We start from the raw sequence: 18,426 nt of genomic DNA on the forward strand, positions 1-18,426 counted from the left end.
TTCACCATGTTGGCCAGGCTGCTAATGAGGTTCATTGTGGGCTTTTCAGTTTCTCCAGAGAAGGATCCTCTTATATCCTGCCCGTAGGTGTATACACCTCATTGCCAGCATCTTTTGTCTTCATCTGCAGAATGGTGCTGCAGGTCTTACCATATATGTAGGTTTAATCTCTGATTTCCGTATAGAAGCTCATTCCTGTCATCTCATTTCCTGAATGCTCCTGAGCTCTGATTAAATTTCTGCAAGGATAAACTTCCATTTCGTATAAAGGTGTGACCAGTCCTTTTTTCTCATGAGAGGACATTGCGTATTCAACTGCTCCTTACACTTTTTTTCAGCCACCATCTTTTATTCCTTTTGAAAAACCTAATTCCCTTCATTTTCTGAGTCTTTCTGATATTTTGTGGTACAAATCACTGGCGTTCTCTTCCGCAGTACATTTTCATTATTTGAGTTTCCTCAGATAACTCTGCTGTGCACTGAAATCTTCCATATCCTTTCCATTATTGAAAAATCTGTTAATATCTGTTGTTGTGTACCAGTGTCTCTTCTGTATTTTTTTTTTCTTGTGTGTTTGTACCACTTTCCCCTTTCTTATCATTTTCATGGGGTTTTGGGAGGAAGCACTTGTTGGTTGGTCTATTCTCTTTCTTTTAAATATGAGCATTATTTAACCAGGTGTGGTGATGCATGCCTGCAATCCCAGTTACATGGGAGGCTGAGGCAGGAGAATGGCTTGAACCCAGGAGGCGGAGGTTGCAGTGAGCCGAGATCGCACCACTGTACTTCAGCATGGGTAACGAGCGAAATTCTGTCTCATAAATAAATAAGTAAATAAATAAATAAATAGAAATATGAGCAGTATTTTTCTTCTTTGGCATCCCAGGTGGACTTTCTAATATTTATGTAGTCATCTTTTTCTTCTATTTAACAATTCTTCATTATTTGTTATGCAACTTGCTAAATTCTGAAATAGAAAGGTTATTTTTCAAGAGTACTCTCAGCTTTGTGGACCCATTTATGTTATTTTTCTACCTAGATCACCTGAAGTAGGGTTCCCTTCTCATGATTTAGTTGGAAGCATTAATAATATAAATGCTTTTCATATTGGGAAATGGGCTACCAGAGTTAATCTCAGAAAAGCACAGTCTGATGTTTTATTGCTTGTAATGGGAAATTTCACAAATAAAAGTGATGGCAGTACAAAGGCAAGATGAAGGGCTTACCATGTGCCAGCCATGGTTCTGGGCAGTTTATGAATTAACTCCTTTGTGCTATGGTTCTTTATATTCCATTTTAGAAGAAGCCCGAGAAGATGATGAAGAGATAGACAGGCACAAGGACTTGGGGGGCATGTTGATCCATTTCCAGTAAAGACTGAGGAAAAGAGCTTTGAATATACGAAAAAATACTTCCTCTATTCTCAGACCTTATTTCTTTTAAGGCCACACCTTTTTGAAGTTTTGAGTTTGAATCACAACTTGGACTGAAATAATGAGGGAGCTTGTGTAGGAAAGAATCATCAAGGGAGTTAGTTAGGAGCTTCTCTACCACAGCTTACTCCTTATGGTATTAACCCCCTTTAAGGCAAATACCTTTGGTTTAAACATTTGTACCTCATCTGATACCAGAGTGTTCATACTGGAGAGAAGCCCTATGAATTTACTGAATGTGGGGGAACTTTTACTCAGATGTCCACATTGCATTGAACATAGAAGTCATGCTGAAGAGAAACCCTGTGCATCTAAGGAATATTGACAAGCCCTTAGCTAGAGGACAAACCTCACTGAGAAGCAGCAAATTCATGCTGGAGAGAAACCAGTGAAGATAGCAATACTTTATTGAATAACAAAAAATTTTTCTGGAGAGAAAGCATTGAATGTACTGTGTGTGATAACATTTCCTCTCAAACCGTATCCCTTACTCTGCATTTAGGAGGTCACACACAGAGAAGCCTCATAAATGTAAGAGATGTGGAAATATCTTAAGTCAAAAGTCCATCCTCATTCATCAAGAAATTTGTACTGGAGAGAAACCTTGTGAATATGGGAAAGCTTCCATTCAGATGTCACACCTCAGCTGGCAGAGAATTTACAGTGGGGAAAACCCCTTTGCCTGTAAGCTATGCTATTTTTCAGCCGCAAATCAAACCTCACTGAGCATGAGCATTTTCACATGAGAGAGAAACCTTTTGAATGTAACAAGTGTGGAAAAGCCTTTAGCCAAAAGGAGTATGTCATTAAACATCAGAACTCCCATGCCGGTGAGAAGCTTTTCGAATGTATTGAATGTGGAAAATCCTTTAGCCAGAAGGAAAACCTCCTTATGCACCAGAAAATTCACACTGGAGAAAAATCTTTTCAAAGTAAAGATTGCAGGAAAGCTTTCATTCAGAAGACAAACCTCATCAGACACCAGAGAACTCACACAGGAGAGAAGCCCTATGTATGTAAGGAGTGTGGAAAAACCTTTAGTGGTAAATCCAACCTTACTGAGCATGACAAAATGCAAATTGGAGAGAAGACTTTTAAATGTGGAATGTGGTGAATGTGGAACAACCTTTGTTTAGAAGAAGTACCTCATACAACATCAGAACCTTCACAGTGGAGAGAAACGCTATGAATGTAACGAATGTGGAAAAGCCTTCTCTCAGCGAACATCACTTATTCTACATGTGAGAATTCATCCAGGTGATAAACCTCACAAATACAATGCCTGTGGAAAAGGCTTCTCTCAGAGCTCAGAGCTCTCAGAGCTCATCTCTCACAGTGCGTGTGAGAAGCCATACAGGTGAGAAGCCCTATGGTTGTAATGAATGTGGGAAAGCTTTCTCTCAGTTCTCAACCCTTGCTATGCATTTGAGAATACACACAGGTAAGAAGCCTTATCAGTGGAGTGGCTGTGGGAAAGCTTTCAGCAAGAAGTCACACAACATTGGACACTAGAAAATGCATCCTCACTAAAAACCCCATGAACGCCTAGAAAGTGGGGAAGCTTTCATCAGAAATTCGCACCTCATCATGCACCAGAAATAATCCTTCTGAAGCAAAGCACCACAAATGAGGTTAACTTTAACAAATACTAAAAACTCAAGGGACGTCCTTGGGGGACGTGCCCTGGTGGCCACTGGCTTCTTATGGTGCCCACACTGCTGCTGATGCCATAGGGGAGCCACAGGGCCACACTGGGGGCTGTTCTGGAATTGGTGGTTTTCATCTTCATGTTAGGTAGGAACTGGCAGGCACCTTGGCTGTCCTTGTGGCCTCTGCCCTGCCCCTGGTCCTCCCCAGGTTGCTGATTTTCTGGGCTGCTTCTCTTCCAGGAGGAATTAAAGGTGGCAATGGCTGAAACCTGTGCTTTGGATTAGCAGAGACCCTAGGCTGTGTCATGCAGAAAAGGGAAGGATTGCAGATGGTGGTGGGATCAGCCAAAGGCAAGGGCTTCACTGTGGTGCTGGAGCCCTCCAGGTTGGGATGTTTGCATACAGCCCAGGTCCAGTTAGGTGGCCCATCAGCGAGTCCTGGATCTGGTCTCACTCATAAGCCATGGACAACATGAGCTCAATTTGCCAGGGCTCCCTGGGAGGGGATTGGAGATCCTGGGAAAAGGCTGGGCCGCCTGTTACTCCCACCCCACACCCTGCCTCCTGTAATCCCTTAGGAGGTCCACACTTTGAGTTGTCAGCCAGAGACAGTAACTCAAAACCTCAGCTTTAGGCAGCCAGAAGCCCAGAAATGAGGGAGAGGGCAGGCCTAGACACCAAAATAAAAGTCTATATATTTTAATATAAATACCAGAGGTGTTTGAACCAGAGCAACTCCATCTTGAATAGGTCCTGGGTAATTTAGGCCCCACCCTTAAGCCTGGAGAATCTTGAATGAGGCTGAGACCTACTGGGCTGCATTCCCAGGAAGGTAGGCATTCTACGTCACAGGATGAGATAGGAAGTCGGCACAAGATACAGGTCACAAAGACCTTGCTGATAAAACAGGTTGCGGCAAAGAAGCCAGCCACAACAAAGATGGTGATGAAAGTGATGTCTGGTTGTCCTCACTACTCATTGTATGCTAATTATGATGCATTAGCATGCTAAAAGACACTCCCACCAGCATCATGACAGTTTAGGAATGCCATGGTAATGTCAGGAAGTTACCCTATATGGTCTAAAAGGGGGACAAACCCTCAATTCCAGGAATTGCCCACACCTTTCCTGGAAGACTCATGGATAATCCACCCCTTGTTTAGTATATAATCAAAAAGTAACGATAAGTACAAGCAGTTGAGCACCCCATGCCACTGCTCTGCCTATGGCGTGGCCATTCTTTCATTCCTTTGCTTTCTCTAATAAACTTGCTTTCACTTCATGGATTCGCCTCAAATTCTTTCTTGCACGAGATCCAAGAATTCTCTGTTGGGGTCTGGATCAGGACCCCTTCCCAGTAACATAAATATGTAATGAAACAAAGGTCCATAACTTGACCCAATTGGAAACACAAAATTTACTATAAGGATTTATATAACAAAGAGATAAAAAGGGCCCTGATTGTCTTTTGTGCCCGTACAGCATGGGCTCCAGATTAACAAATGCTAAAATGCACCAATTGACAAAGCTTCATGAACTTAGCCAATGCTGGGACTCAAGTTACAGTTATACCTGTGATGAACACTGCAATGCCTGTAATCCTGGCAAAATAACTATAGAGGAAAAATAGGCATGCTTTATTTTAACTGTAGCTTTGCCTAAATTTCGCATAGGCATAATACTCATTGCCCTAAAATATGCTCTAACACAGTGAATAATAAATATGATTCAATTAAGTCTTTGGCACTTATAAATTGGCTTGGACCTTGGAGGTCCCCAGTTAAAATAATATGACTATGACTATGACTGTGAGACAAATTGGACCTTGTAGATCCCCAGTTAAAATAGTTCATATGACTCTGCAAGTTATAGCCAGATGTGTTGGTCTGCTAGGGCTGCCAGAGCCTGGGTGATTTTAACAATCAGAATGTATTTCCTCACTGTTCTGGAGGCTGGAATTCCAAGACTGAGGTGTGGGGGATTTGGTTTCTCTGAGGCCTCTCTCTTGACCCGAGATGACCTTTCCTATGGGCACACCCAGCACTGAAGTCTCTTTATGTCTCCAAATTGCTTCTTTTATAAAGACACCTGTCATGTTGGATTAGGGCCCACCTTAATGGTCTCATTTTAACTTAATCACACCCTTTAAAGGCTGTATCTGTAAATACGGGCACATTCTGAGGTACCGGGGGTAAGGGCTTCAATATGTAATTTTGGGAGAGACCCAATTCAGATGTATAGGACCTTCAAGTTTAAAACTTAATATGTAAAACCTTATTAATAAAAGGGTGGTTCTCTCCACTGCTTCTCCAATTGACAGCTCAATCTTGCCTGTGCTTAAGCCTGGAAAAAAATAAATGGTGCTTCACGGTGGTTTACTGCAACCTTAAGATTGTAATCCTTTCATTAAGGCCCCTATACCCAATAGCCAGTATTAAAGAACTTACTGACCCCATCCAATCAACAACTGGTAAAGATTTTACTGTTTTAGATGCGGCTATCATGTTCTGTTCTGTGCCTACTTCAATAGCCTCTCTGCCCTAATTCACCTTCACCTGCAATGGGACATGGTACTTCTTTTCTAGGCTACCCATGGGGTACTCCAACAGCGTTGCCACCACATACAGTCTTCATAGAGTGCTTAAGTACACCCAGCTTTCTCCAGGAGCTCAGGTCACCCCAGACCCTCATCCCAGACAGCATTGCCCTGGAGCTCATAGCTGGAGATGACATCGCCCAGGGAGTTCTCAGGCAAAATTTTGATCTCTACAAACCATGACATGTAGAGAGGGACACACATCTGATTCAACAGTCCCTGATCCAGTGATCCACGGACACATTTGCCCACAAGGAATAACATAGAATCTCTGTCTGCTGGAGGTCAGGGGCATTACATGAGCTGAGTAGAACTTAGTTTTTAATCACCAGACATAGGCAAGGTGTTTAAGTTTACACATAGGCAAGGTGTTTACAAGGTGTTTAAGTTTACATTTGAAAGTTACACTTTTAAGCAGCATGGTCCTCACTCAAGGTGAGGTAAATATTGCTGCAAAGGAACAACAGCTGCATTGTTGGAGTTCTGCTTTTGAGGGCTGTGTGTGTGTGTGTGTGTGTGTGTGTGCGCGTGCGCACGTGCATTGATTTCTTTCACAAAATACATTTTCAAATACTTCCTTACTCCATTCAACATTGCCCCTTCCTTTTAAATAAATTTTTTGAAAACTAATAAACCTATTTTATTTATTTACATTTTTAATTTACATTTCTTTACAAACTGTTTGCTATTAGTCTACAGTGAAAAGTCAACACTTTATAAAATAAGATTGGCTAAATTAAAAGCTTGTCAATTCTACTACTTTGAAAGGCTATACCCATTATCAGAAAGTCTGGGCTATTCAAAATATTTTACAAAATTCTGAAACTTTGAAAAGCTGCAAGATTTGGGGACAGCAAGATGAGGTGTTTTCTCTAACAGCCAGTTTTGTTCACTGTATTATGAAATAAGTACTTTTTAAATTAACAACTTGAATTCTAAAACATATTTTTGAAAATAAATAATGATTTTGTAAAAATAGAAAATCTGTTGTATCTTTATCTTAAAATTCATTTCTTATCTGTTTTCTAGATTTGATATTTTGCCATTTTACAGGATATTAGACAAGAGGATCTCAATTTGGATTGCTATATTGGGCTCCTAATATCCTAATATAATTTTAAATCATCCCCAACAATGCATTATTACCATATATATCAATAATTCCCAAACTGTGCTATAAGCTATGTATACTATTGATATTTTTCAGCTAAAATATACTTATAAATACATAAAAATATAAAAATATATTTATCTAGGTGTTGTTATGCAATAATGCACTTTTCAAAAAGAAACGATATACCAGTCTCAAGAATACCTGGAAGCTGCATGAAAATTCTTGATTCCTTTTATATATAGTGACAGAAAAAGATGTAAATCTAACAATTGGCTGTTTTCATTGTATAAAGTTTTTTCTATAAGCACATGTGGATTAAGTATTTGTTATTCCACATTCTCCATGTCACCAGCACTGTGTGCCCATGGCACGGCTATTCTAACACTGCAGCCGTGGGGCTGAGGGCGGCAGACTGGGCACCTGCACTGAGCTGCATTTGTCACACAGTTGGACCAGCCCTGAGCCGGGGGCGGAAGCATCCTGACGTGAAAAGCTGTTTGCCAAGTACAATGACCACATGTTTTGTCTATTTTGAATCCACCATTACAACAAAATCTACACTCTTGACAGATGAGACAGGCAGATATGATCTTTGAACACGAGTGAGAAAGACGTTCACACAGACTCCTATCCTCCCTCATGTGACTGGAGGATTAAAATGGCAGTGGGGGGAGTGGATGTTCAGCTCAGGGGCAGATCAGTGACACTGTCACAGCTATTTTAGGACCTGAAATATTTATATGAGCTTATTCCAAACCCTGATACATAATTAATGAACTCAGAACTGTACACAAAGGGAAACAAAAAACCACTGTGACAGTGTCCAGGTCCCTCATCAACTCCCCAGAAGTCAAGGAGGTCAAGGCTGGTCTCAAACTCCTGGGCTCAAGAGATCCGCCCACCTCGAACTCCCAAAGCTCTGGGATTACAGGCATAAGCCACCACACACGGCCTAGTAAGTTCTTTCCATATGTTTGGAATGAATGTGTTTCCAGGACAAAAGCTTACAATGACATCTTTCTTACCTGTAAGATACCCAAAGAGCAGAGAGAGGGTCCCAAGCCTGGCTAAGCATCCAGAACACTGGGGGAGCTTTAAAAACACAGATATAAATGATTGTGCCTCACCCCTTACTTACTGAGTCACAATCCCAGAGATGGAAGCGCCCAGAGATCTGTCTTTTCAGAACTCCTCCGGCTCTCCAGGTGGTGCTGACAATCAGGCAGATTGACAGCCAGTACTGCAGGCAGCTCCTCCCAGATGTCAGGAGCAGGGGAGTCACCCAGGGCTAGGTCAGACTGAGGGTTCTGGTGCACCAGGGGTGGGGAGGGGCTTGAGAGTTGGCCTTTCCAACAAGCTTCCCAGAGAGGCTGGTTTGCTGATCCTCAGACCAGGCTTTGAGGGTGCACAGCACTCTTCCTCTAGGCGTGTGTCCACATGCCTGACACCTTTGTTGTTGCATTGCCCCAGGCATGAAGTGCAGGGTGCCCCCTCTACGCCTTCAGCCCTGCTCTCTCCCCTGCTGACCCCCAAATCGCTAGGGTTTGGACTTGCCTTCATAAAGGGAGCTCTCAGCTCAGGGGTGGGCCCTCCCCACTGGCCCCCTCTTTCCAAGGCCCAGCATCAGCAGGAGCTGCTCGAGCAATTCATCCTGAGGGGTCTATGTGGTGTGAAAGGCTCAGGGAGACTGTTCTGTTTATTGTCAAGGGCCAGGAAACAAAGCCTGGGAACAAAGTCTGGAAATGCTCAACCAAGTGGTGATGATTGACAAGATAGGGCCGGGTGCGGAAGAGACTCCCACACACAGCAGGAACGAGTGAGCGCCAATTCTTCCTTCTAACACTGGCACCAAGGAGAGACCACGATGGGCCCCCTGAGCTTCCTTTGGTTTTCCCTGCCATCTTCATGGTCCTCCACTGCACTTGAATGATGAGTCCTGAGGGTCCGAGTAACTTGCAGGGATTGCTGTGCTGCCAGGAGCGGGTGAAAGAAGAGGCGAGAGCAGCCAACTCAGCTAAAAAGAAAGCCAGAGGAGAGGGTGGGTATTTAGGAAGCAGGGATTTTTAATTTCAAGTGAATTCTGTAATTAAGGAAAAGGGGTGGCGATGGTGGGGCTTGGGACTGGGTGCTCTGGCACTGTCCCTAACGGCAATCACAGTGCTGGCTTTGCTCCTGTGCTGCCATCCCTCCTGTCTCTCAGCAATAGGAAGAACACGTTTGCTTTTGATGCACGTGGTGCAGCAGGCCTGGGATGCCGCATTTCACACAAGCTTCAGGTAACCCCAGTGCTGCTGGTCCATAGACCACGCTGTGAGTAGCAAGGTCACAAACTCCCCCGAAGGAGGGGAGTAGCTGGGCTGGGTTTCTGAGAGACCCTATTACGATTGGACTACTTTGGGCCTCCCTTCTTGAGAACGCAAAACAGCTGCTGGGTGTGCTGAAGCCATTTTCACCCCACAACAAAGAAGGTCAGCACGTTTCTCCACACAATGATATAAGGTTTTGTTTTCATATAAAACCTCAACAGATGAATGAGGCCACTAGCCATGATTTCAGAAAGAAAGGCTAAAATAGCAACTATTTTTTTTGACAGAGTCTTGCTCTGTCACCCAGGCTGGAGTGCAGTGGCTCGATCTCCACTCACTGCAACTTCTGACTCCTGGGTTCAAGCAATCTGCTTGCCTCAGCCTCCCGATTAGCTGGGACTACACGTGCACGCCACACCTGGCTAATTTTTGTACTTTCAGTAGAGACAGGGTTTCACCATGTTGGCCATGCTGGTCTTGAACTCCTGACCTGAAGTGATCCACCTGTCTTTGCCTCCCAAAGTGCTGGGATTACAGATATGAGCCACGATACCTGGCCCACAAATACCAACTATTCTTTAAACAAAAAATTATTATGTTGGAGGCACAGTGGCTCATGCTGTAATTTCAATACCTTGGGAGGCCAAGGCAGGCAAATTGCTTGAGCCCTGGAGTTGGAGACCAGCCTGAGCAACATGGCGAAACCCTGCCTCTGCAAAAAGTTTTTTAAAAATTAGCTGGGCATAGTGGCATTCATCTATAGTCCCAGCTACTCAGGAAGCTGAGGTGGGAGGATTGCTTGAGCCTGGGAGGTTGAGGCTGCAGTGAGCTGTGATGGCACCACTGCACTCCAGCCTAGATGACAGAGTGAGACAGGGTCTCACACATACACACTTTGGGAGAGATGTCCCCCATAATTAAACTAGGTTAACACAGATGATTTTATTTAACAGCTGAAATGGTTCTGTTACCTGGGAGCTTGTTTTATATTTAGTTGATCTTGGAGGATCCATCATGAACCCCCCCTAGAAGTGCCCACAGTGACGTGTTCCATGAGTGCTTGATGGAAAACCATACATTTCTAAGGCTCTGGTGGCAGGCAGCAGTTATGCAATGGCATGAGGAAAATCCATTTAGTAGAGTTGTCCAAAAGTGCAGTGGCCTGGCTCGGTAAGCTGTAAATTATCTGTCCCTGTGAGGGGTAGAAAGTGAGGATGGAGAAGGAAGGAATATGCCAGACAGGGGTTGAACCAGACGGGCTTCTTCCAGTTGTCAGCTTCATGACTACAGGTACTGTCCACGTCTCCAGGATCCACCAAGGATGCCTCTGATAATGTAACATGTACCCCCTTTTTTCTTGGGCAGTTTATTCCAACAAGTGAGCTATGGTGCAGGCATTGGGCCACGCAGTATCTGTTTGACTTTCGGGGGCTTAGGTCAGCTTGGTGGAGTTCTCTGGGTCCCTCTAGAGAATCATCCAACCGAGGGATGGCCTGCAGGGTCCCGCCCCACCCCTAAAGCACTTACATTCATACAAAATCCTGGAGCTGAATATTCTCAGCAGGCTTATTCCTCATAGCCAAAAGCCAGAAACAAATCCAGATGTTCTTCGAGGAGCAAATGGTGAAACAGTTGGGGTCATTGTGGAAATGGAGGGAAGGCTTTGGAGAGATACATAGGAAGAATGAATAGGACTCAGTAATGGACTGTTTATGACTTGGGGGGATACAGGCTGAAGAAACTCTTCTAGAGTCTGGAATGGGGTCCCTAGGTGAGCCGTCACACCATTTATTTAGACAGTAAGTCTGGGTCACAGCCAAGTCAAGGAAGACGACCTAGACTATAGAGCGGGATCAGTTTTAATATGTAATGTCAAAGAGGCATTTCAGTCTGGAAATCAGCTAGGCAGCTGTACATATAATTCTGAGTGGAGATAAAATCTGGAGGTTGTAAGAATAGAGTTAATAATTAATGCATTAAAAATCAATTTGGTCACCTGGAGGGCTTGGGGTTCTTTTTTTCCAGCATACCAATAAAAGAATAACAGAGTCCGGGGGTGAGTTATGACGCACTTCAGATTTTAAATCCCAAGCAGGGGTTGTGAGCGCACTGGCAAAAATTGGGGAGGAGCATCCAGAAAGGCAGGACGTTCCAGAAGGAGAAACATCAGCATCAGAAGCCAGGAGCAAGATGGAAACAAAAGGGAGCCACTTACCTGGACTGCTCCTTGGACGTGGTAAATGGAAAGTGGCCATTAGATTTTCCATCATAGAACTGTCAAAAGACAAAAGCACAACAGATTTAGTTTAAATATCCTAATTGACTTTATTTCCTATTCTAGAATCAGGCAACACTTCATTCCATAAAACAGACTGAGCGTTCCTCCCAGCAGAGTGGGGGAGATGGGCTTTATGGATAGAAAAGGCTGAAGCAGAAACAGAGAACAAAACACGGATTGGTTGCAAAGTTACTTTCCTTGTAAACATTAAAGCAGACGGGAGGGACTGCTTATCATGCTGGCTAAACCTGGCCTGTTGGGGATTTGCCTTTTATCTCTCTGTGTCCTGACTTCTCAGAAGGTCAGATCAACAACTTAGTTTTGGTTTGGAAAGATGGAACTTTCGCACGAGGAACTCCATTCCAGTCTAATCTTGTTACTGAACTCAACCTGGGTCGGCTTGCCCCGTGCGGTAAAACCAAACACACACACTGAGGTTTGCAGCAGGAGAAAGGAAGGTGTTAACTTGCAGGACACCAAGCAAGGAAAATGGGGCAGCTTACGCTTCAGACCCAATCTCCTGGATGGTTTACAAGCAAGGGATTTTAAAGGCAGGGGAACATTTCAGGAAAGCAGAAGTTACAGGGAAACCATAAATCAATACAGAGGGTATACCTTGGTTTGGCCCAAAAAGGTGGAAGCTCTTGAAGCAAGGGGCTTGCAGGTCATAGGTGGCTTCAGGATTCTTTGATTGCAATTGGTTAAGGAAGCCAGGCTTTCTCTAAAAACTTGGGGTCAGCAGAAAGCAATGTTAAGGTCTGGCTTATGGGCATGACTCTCTCCAGGCCCATGAGAAAGAAATTTAGAACAAAGAGCAGCCGTCAGAGCGCAGCCCTCAGCTCCCCTGTCATCTGAGGTCTCTGTGATGATGGTCAGTATTTTCCATCTGAGGTGGGTCTGCCGAAAAACAATTTAGGGACATATGCTAAGATGTGATCTTTAGTTTCAATAGGGGACCAAACACCTTGTGGCTCTGACTTACTTGAGTGGTTATTACTTGAAGCTATGATTCCCTCTTGCTTATCAGGTGGCTCATCTACTTCTCAAGGCCAGCTAGGTGCCTGCAATTTCCCTTGAAGGAAATCAAGATTTTCTTTTGTTTCCACACTTGGAGGAGGCCCAGCAGGCCTCTAATAGGGGTCCCTGCTCCATCTCAGCCTGTTGGGCCTAGTGCAGAAACTCAGTCCAAACCAATGGCCTCCTGTAAACGTATTTTACAGAAGTCAGCAGTGTCCATAGCAAGGGAGAGTTTCTTGAGCAACCTGCTGGGAGACATAGGAGTGAAATAAAGAGGGAATGTCAGGTGAAAACATTGAAAAGATGAATACTGACAAGTATTTACAGAGGGCTAACTCTGAAGTGGTTCCAAGAAAGTGGGATCTTGAAAAGCAGGTAGTGGAGGGAAAAATGGCTTCCCCTTCCCCTTCTAGGTTCTTTGGCTGGGCTAGGAATTAAATTGACATGACAGGCTAATAGGAGAAAAACAATTTTAATTACGTCTGTATGCACAGGAATCCCACAAAGTATAGACCACGAGAAGGGCCAGATAATTGAAGCTTAGATATAGCGTCCTGCGTTACAGAAAGGAACAGGTGCTTGAGGCTTCTATATATAAAGGCGGCCGCCAGGTGTCGCCAGACAACCAGCCTGAAAGCCAGCCGGAGGGATCTGGATCGCCAGCCCGCCGGCCGGCAGGACGCCAGGCCTCGTCCGGGTCCACCTCGGTTCGCATTCCCACCTCGGGGCTCCCTGGCAGGCATGAGTGGAACCGTGAGATCCCTGGCAGCCAAAAGAAGCCTTGGAAAATTGGGGGGGAAGCGCCTGGGGCCAGGGACAGCTGCCGGGCTGGGGACAGACTCCCCAGCGCCTCCCGGGCCAGATCCCCACCCAGAGTGGACTTCAAAATTCACCGAAGTGGGCCTGCCTCAGCCTCCCCAGGGGCATTTAGAAATTTCTGCGGACCGAAAACCCCTCCTGCGTCCTCTTCAGAACTATAACTGTTTATATCTAATCACTATTTATGTAGATTTAGTATTTATAAAGTATAATTTATACTTATGATTCTATAAATTTATATTATTTATATTCATATAGTTTTTAAATGTAAGTAAATTATTATTTGTTTATAATACTTGCTTATAACAATTACTATTGCTATATAAACCTCAGGTTCCCCCATCCCCCTGCCCCTACCCTTCCCTCCTCACCTCCCCACAGGCCTCCCCCCACGCCCATCTCCCCTTCCCTTGCTCCCTTCCCCTCTCCCAAATTCTAGTTGCCCATCTGCTGGGTTGGGCTGCTGGTCGATCTGATCAACTTTCTGAGGACACATCAAAACTGCAGAAAAGGCTGATCGACCCAGCAACTCTAACAAAGATCATCCGTCGGACATCTGGTCACCCCTCTATCTCGGAGCCAGAGGCTGCAGGCTCTTCCCCGGTGGGGAGGGTAGGGCCTCAAAGTCCAAACACAATATCTCATTATGCAGGCCGCAGCTAAATCCACTGCGCCTTCCCCGTTTTTCTCGTACTGCCCAAGCCAGTCTCCACCTCGGAGACAAGACTCCGAAAAAGGTGTAAAGCTCAAATCGGATGATCACGACCCACGCGTGGCCACGGACGGTCCCATGTTACCCTTTGCAGTCCTCCTGGAACAGGCGGGCCGGTCCTCACCTCCGGGGCGGGGCTCAGAGATAACGGGTGTAATGGAAGGCCTGAGGACAAGGCCCCAAACCAGTCGGCGTCCGGGCGGGGTACCCCATCCCCCATTCATACTCTCGGAAGGCCCATCGATTCCTGCGTGCACTAGTTGATCAGCTCAGGCCACAGCACTCCGAGTTTAAGAGCGCGCCTCCAACGCTGACCTGCAGGTTTAATCTCCGACGAAAGGACGAAGAGTACACCGGGCAAAGCTGGGCTCATCCTGCCAATGCTGCCAGTCGCCTGAACTCTGCACAGCACTCTGTGGCCAAATCCCCTTTCTTGCCGGCTTCTCCAGAGCGCAGGAGAGAAAACCTAAACAGTGCAGCCAGGTGGCGCCCGACAGCCGGTGCGAGCAGCCGCGGATCCGATCGGCATAGCTGGCGGTAGAGGCCTCTCCAAGTCCCGGGCTACCTGGTATCGCGTTTCTCAGCCGGGGGCAGACAGAGGAGCTCTCAGTTGGCACGGCCTAGAATGGTGCGACCCCGCAGCCGAAGGGGACTTGAAAATTTTTCCTAACCACCGTTAGGCTCCGAGAGACTGCTACCGGCTAGGACAGACCGCCCACGCGGCTCCGGGATGGGCGATCTTCTCCGCTAACCGGGAACGTTTCCGGAGACCCCCCCGGGACCGGCGCCCTGCCTCATCTTCCCAGCGCAGCGGGGTCCCGGGCTCCCAGCGTATTCGAAAGTTTTGAGGCGGGAGAGACCCTGAAGTTGAAACTGTGAAAGGGAGAACGTGGGTGAATCGCTTTTATTCTGTCTTTTGGAAGTGGGGAAGCCTTTCTAAACCACAAAATAAACCCAGAAGCCATCAAGGAAATGATTGATCAGCTTGACAACATAACGTTTGAACAAAATACACAAGCAAAGTCCAAAGATAACAAATGACTGTGGAGATCAATTCTGCAAATACGCGGGTGATAAGAATATTGATTTCATTCACAGTAGCCAAGATACAGAAGCAACCTAAGCATCTACCAGTGGGTGAACAAATAAAGAAAATGCGGTGCATGTACACCATGCGGTACTATCCCGCCTTTGAATAAAAGGAAATCCTGCCATTGGCGACAACATGGATGAACGTGAAGGCCATTGTACTAAGCAAAGTAAGCCAGGCACAGACACAAATACCACTTGGTCTCTCCCGTACGTGGAATCTGAAAATAGCTGAACTCATAGAAACGGAGAGTAGAATGGAGGCTACCTGAGGCCGGGGGAAGGGCAGGAGCGGGGAGACGTTGGTCAACGGGTACAAGGATTCAGTTAGACAAGAGGAATACGTTTTAGTGATCCACATGACACGGTGACTGTAGTTAATGCATTATATATGTCAAAATTCCTAAAATAGAAGATTTTAAATATTCTTACCACAAAAAATAGATGAGTTGGTGATGGATATCTTAATTAGCTTAAAGTAATTGTCCCACCAATGTATACATATATCGAAACATCACATTGTATCCCATAAATATATACAATTATGATTTGTCAATTAAAAATAAACTTTAAAAATCGTTTGAAAAGATTTCAGCATTATTTACTATAATAACAAAAAAACTGGTGTAGGGGTTGATAGCCATTCATTAAGAGGGGCTGGGTTAAATAAACTCCAGTACATCCACACCGTACACTGTGTGAATTTGTTTTGTTTTGTTTTAGATGAGATAAATGTTGATGATGAAATATTAAATGAAGAATTTAAAACAAGAATTGAGTTACCCCTATTTCAACACATTAAATAGCTAGTAAAGACCGTGTGGTATGGACAGAGGGAGATGATCTACAGAACAGAAAAAAGATAGAAAACAAATGCACCCAGCTGGTTTTTGACAAGCATGCGAAAGCAACTCATGGGAGGAAAAGTGGCCTTTCCATCAAATGGGAGTCGGGCAATTGCACATCACAGGCACAGCAAACAAGCAGGCAAACCAAAACCCTTGACCTAGACACTGTCAACTTTAAAATCCTAAGCCCCCACCAAATGAATGGACCCCGTCTTGGCCAAGGGGACCTCAGGAAAATCTTTAAAATTTAGTTCTAGTCATAATGGGGTGGGAGGTCAGGCACACCTCATTATACCCCCTGCCTTTTGGGGTTTAGACCAGCATTAATGTTAACATAGAGATCAGAAGACTGACAGAACAGACTCTGTGGCAATAAAACACCAAATTATAAACAGGACTTAAGGCCATGCCAGGCAAGGGTGAAGTCACTAACCCTACGCCTAGAGAATAAACTGTGTTCTAAGGGCCACAAGGCTTTTCTTTTACTCTAGCAGCTAAACAACCACTTGCGTCGAGATGGACAAGATTAAAACAATGTCCAGCTCCACCACCTACTGACTTACTGAACCCCTGCTCTACCAGCCATAACTTCCTGATAACACCACCAACCATGGAGTGTCTCTGGCTGGTTTACAGAGGCTGCACACTTGTGTGCCTTCATGCCCTGAAAAGACCTGTTGACATATAGGACCTAATTGTAATACATTTAAATGTTAAGTCTCCACCCCAAAGTGAACATGGGTCATATGCTACATGCATGTCTGTTCAATATGCAAGTATCAGCACCACCTTCATGAATATTCATAGCTCCTCCTATAACCTGTTGAATATGTATGTTTAGCCAACCTGCTCAGCATAAAGCTCCAACCCCAACCCCTCCTCCTTCAAAGTGCCTCTTTCTGGTTTTCTGGTCCCTTGGCTGGGATGGCCACCTTGTAGGCTGTAATCCTTATGAGAAATAAAGTCTCCTCACCTTTCTAAATGGATAAATTGTGGGGGTTTTACCCTCACACCTCATACAAACATTAACTCCAAATGGATCACACATTTCAATGTAAAATGGAAAACTATAAAACTTCAGGGAAAAATAATTCTTAGAGAATAATGGGATCTAGACTAAAAAAGGAGATTTTGTACTTGACATCAAAAGTATGGTTCATAAAGAGAGAGGGATACATTGGAAGTCATCAAAATTAAAAACCCAGGCTCTGTGAAAGGTCCTCTGTTTTTTTTGTTGTTGTTTTTTTTTTCTGAGGTGGAGTCTCACTCTGTTGCCCAGGCTGGAGTGCAGTGGCACAATCTCGGCTCAGCGCAACCTCCGCCTCCCAGGTTCAAGTGATTCTCCTGCCTCAGCCTCCCAAGCAGCTGGGACTACAGGTGCATGCCGCCATGCCCAGATAATTTTTGTAATATTTTTTACACATTGTTGTAGAATATGTGGTTTGCAAATATTTTCTTCTGATCTATACTTTGTTTTCATCCTCTTAACAGGACCTTTCAACTGGGTGTGGTGGCTCACGCCTGTAATCCCAGCACTTTGGGGGGCCGAGCCAGGCAGATCACCAGGTCAGGAGTTCAAGACAAGCCTGACTAATATGGTGAAACCCCATCTCTACTAAAAACACAAAAATTAGCCAGGAGTGGTGGTGGCCATCTGTAATCCCAGCACTTTGGGAGGTAGAGGCGGGCAGATCACGAGGTCAAGAGATTGAGACCATCCTGGCCAACATGGCGAAACCCTTTGTGGATGGAAAAACTTCATTTAGTGTTTTTATAACAATGACAAATAATAATGGTAATCATTACAATAGTGATGAACAACAGCAACAATAACTATTATCATTATTAACCTCGGGGGATGAAAGAGTAGGGTACAGACTATGGAGAATGGCCACCTACCCCTGCTGGGTCCCAGGGTGGCTGGAGTCAGAGCCCCAGGTTTGCGCATGCAACGTGCTCTGTGAAGGCAATGGGCAAGCAGCAGGAGGAAAGGTAAGTAGCTCTAAGAGGGTGCGGCAGACCAGTGAGGACCCTGGGAGGGGAAACGGGGGAGGGGCGAGCAGGGAGAGGGACCCAGTTTGGGCACCCACTGCCTGGTCAGTGAGCTGCCAAAGCTTCCTCCACAAGGGCTAGACACCTGGTCCATGCCTGCCTACCCGGCCCCAGGCCAGCAAACTGCGGGCACCAGCTCACGGTGCACAGAAATATGCACTCTGGATGAATCGCACACCTCAATGTTAAACTAAAAGAGAAAACCTCAGTAGAGAATGCTAAGCTTTTGTGTCCCCTGGAGAAATGTTCTTCAGTGTGGCAGAGCAGAAACCCAGGTGGTTGGCAGCCGTCTGGTGTGGTGCCAGGGCAGAGCGCTGACCTGTTAGAGCAGCCTGGAGTTCTGCCAGCTGTGACCCACCGCGCCGCCTTCTGTATCTGCAGGGTAAGACCTTCAGGTTTAGCACCGCAAACCCAGGCATTTGGAGCCTGTTGGGCCAGCGTTGCTGATCAGGTGCAGATGGGCCTGCTGACTTCACCTGAATTGTAGCTGCCAGCCTTCTTGAGAAATGGGGG

At 45.3% G+C, this 18,426-nt stretch overlaps 1 long non-coding RNA gene and 1 pseudogene across 1 annotated transcript; one reads left to right on the forward strand and one right to left on the reverse strand.

Moving 5' to 3' along the window:
• The first annotated feature begins 2,065 nt into the window (after positions 1-2,065).
• LOC139361238 (zinc finger protein OZF-like) lies at positions 2,066-3,081 on the forward strand (annotated as a pseudogene).
• Positions 3,082-10,146: 7,065 nt separating this feature from the next.
• On the reverse strand, positions 10,147-14,246 carry LOC139361242 (uncharacterized). Its single transcript, XR_011618802.1, has 6 exons — positions 14,049-14,246; positions 12,359-12,641; positions 11,992-12,273; positions 11,314-11,372; positions 10,626-10,759; positions 10,147-10,290 (listed from the first exon to the last, which is right to left on the reverse strand). It is a non-coding gene; the product is annotated as an uncharacterized lncRNA (long non-coding RNA).
• Between the last annotated feature and the right edge of the window lie 4,180 nt (positions 14,247-18,426).

The sequence above is a fragment of the Macaca nemestrina genome, unplaced genomic scaffold, assembly GCF_043159975.1.
Source record: "Macaca nemestrina isolate mMacNem1 unplaced genomic scaffold, mMacNem.hap1 Scaffold_114, whole genome shotgun sequence".
NCBI classification, from domain to species: domain Eukaryota; kingdom Metazoa; phylum Chordata; class Mammalia; order Primates; family Cercopithecidae; genus Macaca; species Macaca nemestrina.